The 12,990-nt window shown below is 36.7% G+C and overlaps 1 pseudogene; it reads right to left on the bottom strand.

Moving 5' to 3' along the window:
* Positions 1-11,152: 11,152 nt before the first annotated feature.
* LOC124095218 (phospholipid phosphatase 2-like) lies at positions 11,153-12,990 on the bottom strand (annotated as a pseudogene).

Here is a 12,990-nt window from a genome sequence, read left to right as displayed (position 1 = left end):
CAGTTCTCTGCCATGATGACGTCCAATGCGAAGGGCATCCGTTCGTTTTCTTTGGCATCACCTCAAAAGGTTCACAGAAGAATCGAAGAGTTGTTTCTCTATTCCGCTGCAGCGTCTGTAGCACTGAGTCACAGTGGTTTGGTGGCGAGACGCAGACAATCAACCAGAGACTGCGCGTGGGCAGCCTGAATTCACCTGCTCTGAGCTCGATGTGGGCTCTGAGGGGAGCAAACTGCTCGCCTTAGGTCCACTTCAGCCCAGCATTGCCAAGTGATCCTGAGCAAACAGCATTCAGTCGGTTTAAGACTCCCTTTGTCCGAGCAGCTGAAGAGGTCACAGAATTGATCTCTCAGTGCCCGCCACCATGTTCACAAAAATCTATAAATTTTTAAAGTTTAAATGTTAAGAATAAAATTACTGAATATCATGTGGTAGATAAACAATAGCTCTTTCATAAATAATACTATAATACCAATCTTAATGCTGGGTTAAGTTTAATGTAATTGATGATCCTCACAGGTTAAGAAATTTGGCCTCTAAAGAAAAATAAGAGTAAGGATTTACATTTTTTTCCAAGAGATTTCATATAAAATTGTTTTATCAGAATCACAATTATAGCCTCACTACTAGATAATACCTATCTGGAAGGTACAAGGTATGACATAAAATCCGAGGTTAAGAAAAAAAGTACAGTCTTCATTAAAAAAAAATACCCAGTATTTTAAAAATTATTCTGAACTTATTACATATGTAAATATAGTACTTAAAAATAAAATTTGAAGTTAACAAAGAAATTATATGAAAAACTCATTTTGGCTTCTCTTTCTTCCAAGATAATCAATGCCCCCACTTTATCTTAACATGTATACAAGAAAAATAAATTTAAATAAAATTACTATAAATCAATTTTTAAAAATGCTTTTCTACAATTCCAGTAGTCATTTTATTTCATTGGTATTTCAATGGTAGTATTTTATTTCATTCTGAAGAATATATTATAAATATTAAATAACTGAATTAATTTATATGAATACTACTATGATATAATAATTGTGGTAAAATGATTTAAAGATACTAAAATGATTCAACATACCTTATCATATAAAAGACATGATATAATCATCAAACCTTCTAAAATGTTAACAGGAATAATTGCTAGTTAACTTTCCTTCCAAAAGTAATACTATATATATATATATATATATATATATATATATATATATATTAAAATATATAAATATATATATAATAAAAAGCAAAAAAGCAACAAACTTTCAGATCCATAATTCATCATCTATGAAGGTTAATCTTGGCAAACACATGATCAACCAGAGAATAACAAACATAAAAGTAACTCAATCTTCACCATTATTTTTACAGTACTTCTACCAAAAAATACATTTAATAATTCTTGAAGCAGCCTGAGTCTCAAATATGAAATAATTCTGAAATTGGTAGATTGAAAAAAAGTAATATTTGTTATATCCCCCTTTTTTTAAAGGTTCAAGAGCAAAATCAGAACTATATTATCACAATAGTTAACATGAATATGTTTAATATAAATGTAGAGAATAAAGAATACCTATTCTTCAACTTCAAGAAAGAAAAAGATTATTTTTCTGCTCTTGCCCCAAGCTAGAAACAACTTAACTCCAAATCTAGTTTTAAATTTGCCATGACCAATCAATCTTTAAGGTCAACTCAACTTTAGAAAATCAGCTAATTAGCAACTTCCTGGATTTAGTAACCTCCTCAAAGTCAGTCAGTCTCTAAAATTCCAAGCTTAAAGATAATCAATCCTTAAATTGTCTAACTTTTGAAAATCACCCAATCTTAAAACTCCAAGCTTTTTTCAAATTCCACTTAAGAACATTTTTTTGCCTGCTGGGAGAACAGTGATCTCCAAGCAGAGTATGCAATTCAGCTTTATTTCAGCAATATTTGATGGTGATCTCCTCACTCATTATTAGAATAAATGAGTATGTAGACATTAGTATTTTTCCTCACTGAAGTAAGAAAAATATACAATAATCCAATATAATGGCAAGTTTGGAATCTTCATCTTTTATAAAAAAGTACAATTCTTCTTGCCCAATATACATGCACACTAGCAAAGGTCAGACTCCTTCTCTCCCCTCCTCCAAAACCCACAATTTCATATTATCAATGGTCCAAATCCAGTCAATGAATGTACTATATGAAATATTATAATATCCAACCACTAAAACTTATACAAAGAATTGAATAACATCAAATAATCTTTTAAATACAGCTTAACTATTTAAGTATATATTCTTTTTAACCTAATAAAAATGATTATCTAGCTTTGTTCTGTAAAACCTGAAACTCCAAATTCAAAATCCTATCTTGGATTTATTTGGGCAAAGTAACAAAGTCTTAAATTCCCCAGTTAGAAAATAAAATAACTATCACCAGTTCCTATCACCTCACAAAAATGACATGCTCATTTGGAGTAGAATAAACTCTGAATGTTCCAGAAAGAAAATAAAAACTATATTATTATCATTTACTTTATTGTTATTGTCAAGTCAGTTTGAGGTTTAGGTTACAGTGGAAAGAAACAGCCTCAAACATAATATAAACAATGGCTACCCAATTTATATCATATATATATATATATATGTGTGTGTGTGTGTGTGTGTGTGTGTGTGTTCAGGTATATATATATGTATATATATATATATATATATATATATATATATATATATATATATATATATATATATACACACCTGTACAAAATATGCCTCTTTTAATGATGGGTATATATGCAAAAAATGCACTCTAAACTTTTTTATTATATCTTATTTTATTTTATTTTTTGAAATGCCATAGTGAATACCAACATCTAGATTTTTGTATTGCCAAATTCTTAGGCTACATATTATATTTAAATTGAAGTTAATCACTGAACAACAGATAATTGTTGTATATTATACAGTTATAGAAATAAGCATATACACCTTATAATAATATGAATAAATAGACCTGTTTAAGTAACACAGAACCTTTATTTAAAAAGGGAATTGAAATTTAGGGAAAATTTGCAGTACTGTGAAGAAATAGAAATACGACATTATTTCCAAAGAAAATTGTTGAAATTGGGGGATATTTTCTGGGAAAAACTATATCCTATATATAGATAGATATATCCTATATCTATAGGATCAAATTATAAAATGAGATAAATGGGAGGCTTAACCCTTGCATAAATCCATCTGTATCAGAATGGCAACATTAATCCTACCATGCTAACCACCTGCCTTAACTATGCTCAAAAAACAGCTGAGAGCTATCTCTTGCACTACTTCTGGATTCAGGGGCCTCAAAAAATATATTCTAAATAGCAAACAGTGCTACCTTATGATAAAACAAAACTCAGTGAACTTTTAGAGTTTCAACTTTGAGCAGTATTACAAACACTCAATTTACCAACCAAGTCAAGTGACAATTTACACTATGTGTCAAGAGGCCTATTTAGTCATGTAACCAAAGATTAGGTGAATTTATACAAAAAATTACAATTTTATTTTTTGAAGAGGCAACACAGCTCAATGCAAACAGTAAAAATTACATTATAAGGGGCTGGGGTTGTGGCTCAGGGTTAAAGCACCCACCTAGCACATGCAGGGGGTGCTGGGTTCAATCCTCAGTGCCACATAAAAATAAAATAAAGTTATTGTGTCCTACAACTAAAACAAAATATTTTTTAAAATGACATTATGAATTTGGTGATCTTGAATACACAATGTAATCTCCCTAAACCAACTTTCTTATCTATAAAGTGGGAACAATTACTCAATTCAAGGGTTTTCAGGAAGATTAAATGGGCTAACAAATAATTGGTGTCTTTAAAAGGGTCACAGGCATCAAGACCTACCTCCAAATCTTAGACTTCCTTATCACTAAATTGCTTCAACAATATGGAAAGTCCTCTGACCTATGTCTGTTTCCTTATCCATCAAATAATGAAGATAATATAGTACTACATATTTTACAGGGTTTTCATGACAATGACATATGAAAACTAATGTAAAAAGGATCTTTGAACTATAATCAAATAACTGTAAGAGAGCATGTACAAAAAAATTAAAGAAAATTTATACTAGCAAACCTGTTACAATGCAGGACTGTATAATGTCCAACTTACATTAATTTTATAAGAAAAAAAATTTATAGTTAAAAAACAACAAAAACTCTAGATCAATGCCAACTAAAAATATTTAAAGTTATTGTCACTAGTTTCAAGAATTATTTTCTGTGTAATTAATGAACCAAATTAGCCCAGCTATCCAACAAACTAAAAGCAGCTCAGGCATTTGCCACTTAAAACTACCATCTCCACTGGGGAAAGCAGAAAGAATAAAGAGGGAAGGGGGGAGACAGCCAAGAGAAAGACAGATTAAAAAGAGAAAGAGAACATAGAAGAGAAAATTTTGGGGAAGAAAGGAGAGGAGGAGAGCAGAGCAGAGCAGAAAAGAATAATGGTTTTGATCTTGAACGTCCACCAAAGGTTCATGTACTAAAGGTTTGGATGCCAGCCTGTGGCCTTATTGGTAGGTGCTGGAAACTTCAGGTGATATAGCCTAGTGAAAGAAAGTCTGGTCATTGCAGCATGCCCTTTAAAGCTTTATTGGTATCCCATCCTACTTCTTCCACTCCTTCTCTCTCTCCCTCTCTGCTCCCCAGCAACTATGCACTCCCCATCATGATGTACTGTGCCACCACAGACCCAAAGCAATGGGCCAAGTAGTCATGGATTGACCCACACCAAAATCCTAGGCCAAAATAAATCTTTCCTAATTTTAATCCCAGATATTCTGTCCCAGTGATAGAAACATAACACAAAAAGAAAGAGTGATGTGAGCAGAGTGGACAGGAGAAGAGAGGAAAGGAGGGAAGAAATAAATGAAGTGATAAGAGAGATTTATACAATTTCTCAACATCAGCAGCACTGACCTTTTACAACTGGTTAATTTTTTTTTTGTTAGGAGGTGGTCGGATGAATTGTTGGATGCTTCTGGCATCAACCCACTAGATATCTCACACACAGTTGTGACAACCAAAGATGTCTCTAAATATTGCAAAATATCGCCAGAGTGGGTTGAAGAAGACAAAATTATCTTTTTACTGGTCTAAATTAATAGTACCAAATTCCAATATTTATCTCTCTACAGATTGGTGGTTCAGAATGGAGCTTGATACTAGCAGCTTTGAAACATAACAAGAAAAAAAAAGTCCATATATTTATATTCGCACTCTTGCAATGAAGGAGCTTTAAAATTAGCTTGAACAGGAAACTGAGGGCAGGTGGTTATCTGATAACTTGTCCTTAGTGATTTGGGCCCTGGCGGGATGTCACAGGAAGCCCAGACTTAAGGATTCCCAGTCTCTGAAGGCGCTCTACATGCCAGACTTCACATGTCCACTTGAGGTACTGAGGGGAGAGAAACAGACATCTAAATCCCTTCACCAGGAATTTTTAAAAGGCCTGTCCATTTGGATGTCCCCCTGAGTCCAGGCTCTCTAAGCCTCTAGGGGAGAAGGTGCGGACCCTGCCCCACCCGGTGAGGCCTGGCCTTCCCGCATCTTGGTGCCTCCCTCCCAGAAGGCCACACTCCCGTTCTGAACAGGCACCTGTCCCTTGACCATGTCCAGCGGCTCTCCTGATCTTCCAAGATTCAAACGCTCACAGCCAACCCGGCCACAGGACTGCCGGCTTGCACAGGAAAACTAGGAAGCAGCAAGAATACGCGAAAACTTAGTTTTCCTACAGCAGACGAATCATGGCGGAGGGAAGAGCGGCGATCCCGGAGGTCAGGAGGTCAGGAGGTCAGGAGGTCAGGAGGTCAGGAGGTCAGGAGGTCAGGAGGTCAGGAGGTCAGGAGGTCAGGAGGTCAGGAGGTCAGGAAGGCTGGCGCAGGCGCTCTTCTCCGGCTCCGCCCCCAGCACTACAGCAGGAGAGAGGTGGGTCCTCAGCACCGCTCCTGGTCCTTGGGCACAGGCGCAGGTGGCAGGTGCTGCCTCATGCCCATGGGCTTTCATGGCGTGGACACTCCTGTCAGCACAACTCTGACAGGAGTTTTGCTCAAATTCTGTGCCTGGGCTTGGGAAATTCAACAGATAGGGAAAGAGACTGCCAGAAACACAGCAAACAAGGTGTCACCCCTGGGGTTAGAGCAGAGCATCAGGATTTCAATATTTTCCACATGAAAATAATTTTTAACATTTTTCAAAACATAAGAATCTACCTTTGGGCTGAGGATGTGGCTCAAGTGGTAACACGCTGGCCTGGCATGCGTGGGGCGCTGGGTTCGATCCTCAACACCACATAAAAATTTAAAAAAAAAAAAAGGATGTTGTGTCCACCAAAAACAAAAAATAAATAAATAAATATTAAAAAATTCTTTCTCTCTCTTTAAAAAAAGAATCTACCTTTATAGAAATTCAACTGTTGTTCTGCAAGAAAGTTTAAAGAAAGAAAAACAAGATCAAGTCTCAATAATATAACAATACAAATACAAGGTAAAGTGACAAAAACATTGTTTTTGAAAATTCAAGAATGTAGTGATGATTTCAAGGTTCATATTTTCATATATGTTAGTGAAGCATTCAGTGAGAAAGTTGGAATTGTTGCTTTCCTTTCAAATAAATGTTTAAAAGATTATAAATTGTGAAAATATAATCAGCAAATGAATTATAAACCATTTTAAAATTAAGGAATGTTTCCTTTTCCAATTTTGCTTTGCTTTTTAACATTTCATTTGGACTCTTCTGCTACCCCTTCAGTAAATGAGTTCTTCTAATTCACAAATATTTAAAAATATAGCTCCATAGAAAGGAAGCAGCATTAGGAGCTATGATAATTCAAGCAAAACTAAATACAGTGCTTCAAATGTCACTAAAAATCAGTGTTTATTTTTATTCTATCATAAGTTTTATTAACAAAATGAAAGTTTTAGCTTCTTATATATGGACAGAGAAAACGTGCATTAAAGCACATTGTTCCCTTGTTAATCAGACATTAAACACAGAGTCCAGAATTCTATGAAGATTTTAGCAGCTCCCATGGGTAGCAGCTCTTTCAAATTGAAGAGGACAGGAACAAATTAATGACATTTTGTAAGAAATAAATGAGCCTTCAGCACACACCAATTACTGGTGAATTCAGAACCTGATAAACATTGTTGAGCAGAAATCAAGATAGGAAACGCTCCTGCAAAGACTTATTTTCAAAATGGAAAAGATGTTGCTGTGGAACTAAATATTTGCTAAAGTTCCTTCACTATTCTGTTTTTGCATTTTTTATATTTTTCCATTCAGACCATCTCTAGATTTCAGTGATTCTCAAACTTTGAGATTTTGATAAAACAAACAAACAAACAGCAATAACACAGCACTTCAAGACTCCAAAGTGTCACATTCTCTTTTAAAACCAGGAAACTGTCCTAAGTAATTTTCCTTTATATTTGCTTGACATAATTTCTTCCTTCAGTCTACACTTTTAAAATATTTAATTTATTTATTATTGAAACTAGCATTAATATTTTTAAACAACCAACAAAAATAAAATCAGCAAATAATTTTTTTCTTTATATCTTTTTTTAACCATATGATTTATTTTTATTTTTTATTTATTTATTTTTATTTATTTATTTATTTTAGTCATACATGACAAGCAAATAATTTTTTAAAGGAAAAAAACTTAAACAGAAAAAAAAATTAACATGAGCTTTTACATGTTACTGGGGTGACGGGTGGTGAGGGATGGATGGGCAGCCTGAACCCTTTAGGACTTTTTCTCTGAAGTTTGGCATTTTCAACAGTTACTGCTGCAGCTTTAAGTGCTTTACAACTTCTATTAACATCCGAGGGAAATGTTAAGCTCAGAAATAAAACAATTGGGGTGATTTCTTTGCCTGGTGGGGGGAGTGGGTAGTCTTTTGATTGTGATGTTTTTGCAGTTTTCTGCTGGGGGTACATAAAATAACTTTATTTACAGTACTTTGATTTCACAGATTTTCTTTTTGTCTGCCTGGAACTGTTTCCATATCACATTAAAAGTACAGTATTCCATTACCATGTGGCTTAGGGATTTTTTTTAGTTACCCTTGTTATCTGTGTCTAGACTCCCCAGAATCTATTAATGGAAAAGTAATATTTAAAAATGTATTTGTTAACTCAAATTACAGATAAAAAAATGCTTAAGAGCTGGTGTTTTCTAAATGCTTATTATTCCAGAAGCTTTAAGATAATACATTGCCAAGTACCATTCTTGCAAATTTTCTCTTACATAACTGACCAGTGTTTTTTTAATAAGACAAGCAGATATCTGTAAATAATTACTGGCAGTAGGTTACAGTTACTGGTTAAAAATAACTTTGGCCTATGGGCCTTGTTGCCTGTTGTAATTTTCATTTGTTTGTTTGTTTGATTTGAGCCCTAGAAGTGGAATAAAATTTGTCTATTTAAAATGTTGGCCAAAAAATATAGATTTAAATGTGTGTTTCTACTGACAACTAATAACTACTAATGCTCAGCCATCTTTTGTGATTGAAAGAAGAGTGGTTGGAATGTTGTGAGTGTTAGCTGACTTTCCTGCGTGTGTCAGAAAATCCTATTTATGAATTCTGTCAGTTTGTTTGCTATCTGAAAAAAATATCAAATCCAGGCATGAGTTCTTTCTAAATTCGAAAAACAATGAGAAATTGTATTATGTTCTGTGGGAAACCTTTTCCTTCAAAACATTCTTCACTAATAATGGATTTGAAAGAAATGGCTTAATTTTTCAATGACTGAAATCAGAAAAATTGGCTTGAGTGTCTCTTTTTTTGGTGAGAAAATTTAAAAGTTTGTGAAATAAGCAACAAAAGGAGGTTATTCTTAATTATGCAGCTTATGTTAATATTAAGTATTGTTCTTTGTTTTATGTCAGTTTGAACAAGTAATTTTGTGTACATGCTGGACATACTTCAGTACCCATGAATGAATGTCTACTAGATTTTAGGATGCGGCTTTCTGAGTCACTTTGGAATTCTCAAGTATTCCTAAATATGTTTTTTTTAGAAATGCTCCAACATTTTGAGTCCTAGGCTTGTTAAAGGATACATGTGCTATATGTAGAAATAGCAGAACCTACTGATTGTTCAATTCAGATAAATGGATCGACTCTTGGACTTTGGTCATTATTTTAAAATACAGAGGTAGAAAACAACAAAGAATAAGATGGACTCTTTCCCTTGAATGTAGAATTTGTTTTTATTTCATGATTCTGCTAGCAAACATGATGGCTAAAATGGTGTATTTATATGTATGTGTGAAATAAAATGAAATGAAATAAAATTCCATTTTATAATTTTCCTATCCTATTGAAATGATGCATCTAATAGTTTGGATGTTGGGAGGTTTTATGTTTAATTGGAGTTGTCAGGTATGAGTCCCTCAGAATTCTTTTTTAAATTCTGTCTTAAAAGAAATCTGATTAAGCTCTTGAGACCCATTGTCACAGAGATTTCCAATAGTAGTTAAATTATTTTATTTTAAAATTGCTAGTGCCTTGAAGAAAAGTTTTCTTAGAAAACATAGTATTGGATGGTAACTTTTACACAGTTCTGAGCACAGTCTGGAAAGTAGTTTGAAAGACAAATGGAAAAGCTAAACATTCTAAATTTAACACAAATACACTTGTTTTTGGATTCAGAAGAGAAAATCAGATTTTTCAAAGTAAATGCAAAAAAAAAAAAAAAACTATACAGACTACACAAGGAGGAGGCTGCCTAACATATGTCAACAATAGATGTGTAGTTTATATTTTCATCCTTTGATTATCATTCCAGAAGGCTGGTGAAAAAACTTCTTCTTTAAGTCAATTGTATAGAATTTTAAACTTATTACATAATTAATGTGAATGTGAAAATTTATATGTCTTAATAAACTCACTTTGAAAGAAAAACAAATCCCCTCAATTTCCCATTTTGACTCCCTGAAATAGACCCCTTGGGTCTGTCACATACCCTACAAACTTATTTTTGTTTCCTTATGTTTAAGTCATCCCCCCAGCCTGGGATCTCCTTGCAATGCCTCTAACTGCAGACTTTAATGGGGAACCAAAATCTAAAGCAAAAATGTGATTTGAATTACAAATTTCCAAAGTAAGTATCACAAGCTTAGTATCAAATGGTAGGTTTGGAGGTAAGATATAATAACCTCATAAATGGCATATTTACTATCATCATTATTATTCAAAATTGTTTTTGGAAACTTGTGTTAATACAGAAGGAAAAAAAAAATCAATGAAAATAAGGAATGTTTCCTTTTCCAGTAAATGAGTTACTTTCAGTACTGAAAATCCATAGGCAATTTGCATTATTTGCAGATGCTATAATACCTAGGAAGCCCAAGAAACAAAAAAAATTAAAACACTTTTTTAAAATAAGAGAATTAGGTAGAGTGGCAAAATGTAATATAAATATACAAATATCAATGGACTTCCTCTGTACTACTGCAACTTTGTTGAATTACCAAAGGACTATAAATGTCACAGCGACTTACGATAGCCAGACTTTCTTATTAACATCACACGAAAGCTGAGACTTAGTGTTGAAGGTCACTCCTACAAGGGTTTCTCACATTCTCACATCTTGCTAGATATGCTAAATATGCAAGAAACTGATCTTTTCCTACCCATCATTTTATCAGGGTTGTTTTTACAGTGAGCAACCTTGAGAGATGAGTTAATTTCTACTTCTGAGGCAACAAACAGAATTGCTAGCTGTATGTGACAAAATAATGGGATTTCGAGCCTAGTGTGCTTTTCCTGTAATGCAGGCCACTGTTTGTCCAGGCATACATCTGGACCCATTCACATCACCACTGCAGGAATGGAGATTTAGGGAACTGATCCAAACGTGCTGATATCTTGACTGCTGCTTTTTCTGTACAGAACTGAGCTGGTGCTCAACCATGTTCTTGAACCTCCAAAACTGTGAGCTAAATAAACCTCTTTTCTTCATAAGTAGCCTGCCTCCAGTATTTCATTAGAGTGACAAAATGTTGACTAATCACTCAAGTTATATAGAACAAGCATGGATATATAATCTTCTTACTAAGGAGGGAAGAGATAATGGCCAATAATAAAGTCAAACATTCAAATGATAACCAGTTAGATATAAATGGAAAACAAATTTTAATTTTTTGGTAAAAATCAAAATTTTTGATTCAGTCTCCCACTGAAAGGCAAGCCCAGAAAGTTGTGAAATGGCTGAGAGGCACCAATCCAGCATACAGCTTCAGAACCAGCTGTGTTGGCAGAGGGTCAGGACCGCAGGGCTCAGACCAGAGTCCCATGGAGGTACAGGGAATATAGGGCAGTGCTTCCTACAGGGCCTGGAACCCTGGTCTGTGCAGAGGGGAGGGGGGTTGCTGGACAAGCAGTTCAGAGGGAAGGATCTTCATCACACAGAGAGAGGCTCTGAGGCCTTGGGGGCATACAGAGGGTTGAGGAGGGGAGAGGGCAGAACTCAGGAAGTGGAGTGAATCTGGCTGGTCTTTGAGGCCACTGCAGGCTCAGGTGCCTGGCTGTGCACCAAGGGGTTGCCTTCCCTCAGTGCACTCAGCCCACTGCCTCCACCATCAGACCTCCTTCCTGCCACAGCCCTGGGTTCCATAACCTGCAGGCCCACTGCTCAGGTACTTTGGGCATGAGATAACTCCATGTGCACGCCAGAGAGAAGCAGGGGGCCGTCCTGGCAGCATGCCCTCAACAAACGTTTGCTTTACTAGAAACCCATGTGCACACCTACCGTGCAGTGGGGTGCCTGGCTCCTGGGCAAGAACCAGGAGGTTCTTGGTTCAAGAACCAAGGAGGTCAGCTCACAGGACACCTGGACATTGGGGGCACTGCTTGCCACTGTCGCTAGCTGGTAACCTGGGCCCTGTCTAAGCCTTCCTGCTGACCAGGTCCCATAGATGACCACCTGGTGGTCCTGGTTCAGAAGACCTGGCAGCCACAGTGATTGTGTGCAGCCTTGCCCACAGTCAACTTCAATCACAGGCTGGGCTTGCGCTCTGCTGCCTCCTCCAGGAAGGGATGAGGGGGTCGGGCTTTGAAGAAGTCTGAGACATACTGAAAAGTGATGCCAGCTTCCAGTGACCTTGGCAGGAGGCAGACGAGGACATCGCGGCAGTGGTACTTGTGGTCCGACAAGTGGGTGTAGCCTACGTACAGGGCGAAGGCCACCAGGAAGAACTGCACAGTGGGCCACAGCAGCCGTGCCCACTTCCCGCAGAGCCACGTCTGCAAGGACAGCACCAAGAACAGCATGCACTACATCCCGGAGGAGGAGTGTCCACAGTAGAAGGAGAGCCTGGCCTCGATGACATTAGCAGGGCTCCCTCTGCACACCCTCTCCAGCTGCTCGTAGACCGAACAGTTGACCCAGCTCCAGTTTGGGTTGCAGATGGCCAGGAATTTGGGGCCCAGACAACTGATCATGTACTTGGCCAGGTCCATCAAGGATGGGCTCATGGCTGCCCCAAACAGGAAGGTGTCCAGCACCTTGTAGAGGACAGCCATGTCTTATTGAAGAGAGAGCAGGAGTAAAGGCGGTCGGTGCACACCAGTTAGGCTTTCCCTGCGGAGACCAGGATGATGGTGGCTGTGATGGTGACCCTGGCCATGAGCCCATGGTTCATGGTGTCCTGGTGGTGGAGGCATCAGATGGAGTCATCTTCGCAGTAGAATCCTCGCTTGTATGGGGCATTCACCAGGGTCAGAATGGCTCAGGATAGAGTCGCTCTGCTCCATGTCACTGCCGGGCCTTCCCCGAAACCCACAGCACATCCCAGGGCCACAGGGTCACAGAATGCTTTTAGTGATAGGAAAAACAAAAACAAAACTATAAAAAGAGACATTTAATAAACAATTAGAATATGCATATTGTAAACTTTCTTGACATAATAATACCTCAG

Source organism: Marmota monax, unplaced genomic scaffold (assembly GCF_021218885.2).
Source record: "Marmota monax isolate L192 unplaced genomic scaffold, Marmota_monax_Labrador192_F-V1.1 WCK01_AAM20220418_F8-fsc00066, whole genome shotgun sequence".
Lineage (NCBI taxonomy): Eukaryota > Metazoa > Chordata > Mammalia > Rodentia > Sciuridae > Marmota > Marmota monax.
The sequence above is the reverse complement of the archived record's forward strand: the minus strand, read 5'-3'. Positions and strand labels throughout refer to the sequence as shown.